Raw genomic sequence first — 3,465 nt, 5'->3', positions numbered from 1 at the left:
CGGGATCTCTTGTAAATCATGTACTTTCAAGCACGTGGTTTAAATTTTCGTTAAGTCTATATATTATATACAATAAAATAATCGCAACAAGAAATAGAGAGAGAGAGAGAGAGAGAGAGAGAGAGAGAGAGAGAGAAAGAATTTATAGACATACATGAGTCAAAAATGCTACATTTGGTCAAGGCGTCTAATATTTCTTGTGAATTTATACAATTTATAGTTCAAGCCATGACTGTACGCTGATTAATTTGTCGAAACACGCAGCCCTAAATCAAGGCAAGGAATAGTAATATTTATTCACAAATTAATTGACAAGTAATTTAATATGATTGATAAGAGTATATATATTTATTTTCTGTCAATGATTTGATATAAACATCTTAAAAACTGTAAATAATTTATTGTGAAAAATACTATTCCAGCCGGGATTCGAAATTGGATCCTCCTGTATTCCGTCCTGGGCATTCTCCCAGTTCTATCATTGGAACATGTGATAATATTAATTGCAATAATAAATATAATATATATATATATAGATTAGAACATTTTTTTCAAGCGACATAAACAATATTAGAAAGAGAAAATCGATCAATGAGATTAAAGAATTAGAATTCTGGATAACAATCTATTTTCAATCGTGGAGGATTCTAAATAATGAATAAATATAAACGAGAATAAAAATTTAAAATGTGATAATGAAGAAATATGTTGGACCTTACTAATTCAATTTATTATTCTGATATACACCGGCGCCTTTAAATATAATTATTTCTTCATAACAAATAATTATGAAACAAATCGCTTCCTTGACTCTTCTTCGAGATATCTCGTTAGACAAGAGGTAGCTCGATCAACGAGGTGCGAGGGTTAAATGTCTGTAGTCGAGGACTTAATTGATAGGAGCGGAAGGATTAATTTTGGATCCGATCCACGCGCCGCTTCAAAGATCAGCCCGGCGTGGCGGCGGCGGCGACGGCGGCGGCGGCGGCGGCGGCGGCGACGGCGACGCTAGGCAGGCTAGGCTACGCGTGCTACATATTGTACATAACGCGTATATAACGCCGAAACATCCAGCGGCCATCATGGCTCTGGTCTCTCTCGCTTATCAGCGCGGAGGGAGAGGAGAGATCTGTCGGGTCGATACTTGGAGTAGTGAAACGAGGAAGTCCGTATAAGCGCGTGTATACCCCACCGAACGGCACTGGCGTGGAGGGGACGTGAAAGGGAGCTCCGTTCACCACCTCCTTGTTTCGGTGCTCGTCGACGATTGGTCGTGGCAGCGTAGCGCGTCATTGGGCAGACGCTGCCGTTGGATGAAAAAGGACGAAAGGTTCCACGGACCTAAGAATACACCTGTCACACGTATCACGAAGAGCTAAAAGGGAGGGGCGAGAGAAGAGAGAAGAGTGGGAGGATGAGATTAAGGGCGAGCAGGGACCATAAGCGGACAAATCGGACCCTTTCGTTTCGACTTCGGTATCATTCGGTCCGCGCATACATACTTGCGACCTGTTTCATCCCTCCCGGGGGGTGTTAAGTCGGATGGACTTGGATAGATCGCCGGGCATCGTTCAATGTCCGCGGTATCGTTAGACGAAGGTATAACAATCAAGGCGTTATTATAGTCTACTTCGCGATGAGTTGTTTCGTACGTGTCGGCAGGATGCTTTCAACAGGCAGCGCAATTAAAAAGCGTCGAAACTGCGGCGAAAACGTATCCAATAATTTAAGATAATGATTATCAACGATCTTAGCTTCGAATTAAATAAATGATCACATAATTTAGGCCCGATTACGGCACGATTACTGTGACTTTAAGCAAAGCTTAAAATTCTTTCTGTCTGTCTTTTTTTTTTTTTTTTCTTTTCTTTAAAACGAGACAAAGAGAGTTTCAAGTCTTGCTTAAAGTCAAAGTAACGTTGGTGCCTTCAAAGTAGCCTCAAGTCTTATTTCGTGTGCAATTTTCGATGTCTATAATTTGTATTTCTTACAATCTGATAGATATACTTCCTAAATTCTTTGAAGTCAAATTTCACTCTAAAGAATAAAAAAATGTAATCTTGAAAAAGAACGGCTTCATTTACAATGTTTAAGAGTGAGATTTCGTTCTTTAGAGTGAGTCACTCTTAAAAGTTTAGAGAGTGTACGAATATACAATATATTTTAAAGTTCGAGCAATAGCGAATTAACCGCGATTGATTATTATCTTCGAAAATGCTGTCTCACTCGAGAAAAGCTACACAGTGGGACTTTCGTAAATATATTTAGTGCGGAAGTGTACCGTATTGTCTTGATGTAGTAGTTCAGTAGCGATCGAGTCGGGCGACAAAGAGAGGGTTTCGCTTCACCTCTCGCTGCGTTTCTCGTCGATGATTGGCGGTAACCGAGGAAAGGATCGTGGCGACGACGACGACGACGACGAGGACGAAGGTGGTGGAAAGAGAGCATCGTAGTGGGGAGGACATAGGTAAGCACTCCAGGACATGGTCGGGTAAAAGGACGGAGAATCTTCCCCTCAACCTTTACAATCCCTTTTCCAAGAACGCAACGTGAGTCGTGAAACGCCATCATCAAGCATTCATAACGTGCAGCGGCGTATTTGTCAGAGGGAGTCCTTCAGTCCTTTCCTTCCTTCAGTCCTTTCCTTCCTTCAGTCCTTTCCTTCCTTCAGTCCTTTCTTTCTCTCATCAGAGATGCCGACAACCTTCTCTCTGTCGTGAAAGAAATGTAACAACGACGTTAAAAATTGAATGCCTGTGATGAATTAAATATTCAAATGCAGGCACACAGATGTTTAATAATTATATATTCTCATATTTTCATGAAAAGAAAAACTTTCAGGAAGTCAAATAGGATAATAATCACCATAATTTATTTTCTTATTAGTCATAAAAAATTATTTTAGATTAAAACATTATTCATGTAACATTCTTAAAGGACTTTGCATTAATCATGCATTACGCATACAAATTGAGTTACTAAAAATATAGTTACCAAAAATTAATAGTTTAGCTGCAGATAAAGATATCTACTTTTCAATCCAATTCGATCCAAAATAGCATTCTTCAAATGATGCTACGGCAAAATGTTCAATTTTTATGATTTTATTGTCGAAGGAAACTCTTCATCAGCATCTCATAGTCTACAAAATATCATAGTTTCAGCTAATTTGATTTTTAAAAATTTAATATTATTTGAATGACTAAGCGCTCTTGGAAACAAAGAATGTAATTCATATACGAATGATAAAGCACCGAATATTCATTTCTAAAATTTCTCTATAGATTCGAACACATCGTCTATACTTTAAACTTATTTGGAAATATCAGTTATGTTTGTTGAAGCAGAGCCCACCAGGTTTTACATGAGTTGTGGAATTGGTCATAAGTTAAAGCGGCGGCACATAATGCTTGTTTTCTTTTGAATCGCTAGCTGAATTACAAAATCTTGCCGCTGTATTGGCTG

At 38.7% G+C, this 3,465-nt stretch overlaps 1 long non-coding RNA gene across 1 annotated transcript; it reads right to left on the bottom strand.

Annotated features, from left to right (window-relative positions):
• Nucleotides 1-421: 421 nt before the first annotated feature.
• LOC108747389 lies at nt 422-3,135 on the bottom strand. The gene is made up of 3 exons (XR_001939236.1): nt 2,995-3,135; nt 2,282-2,711; nt 422-475 (listed from the first exon to the last, which is right to left on the bottom strand). It is a non-coding gene; the product is annotated as an uncharacterized LOC108747389 (long non-coding RNA).
• Nucleotides 3,136-3,465: the final 330 nt, after the last annotated feature.

This window comes from Trachymyrmex septentrionalis, unplaced genomic scaffold (genome assembly GCF_001594115.1).
Source record: "Trachymyrmex septentrionalis isolate Tsep2-gDNA-1 unplaced genomic scaffold, Tsep1.0 scaffold2, whole genome shotgun sequence".
In the NCBI taxonomy this organism is placed as follows: domain Eukaryota; kingdom Metazoa; phylum Arthropoda; class Insecta; order Hymenoptera; family Formicidae; genus Trachymyrmex; species Trachymyrmex septentrionalis.
The sequence above is the reverse complement of the archived record's forward strand: the minus strand, read 5'-3'. Positions and strand labels throughout refer to the sequence as shown.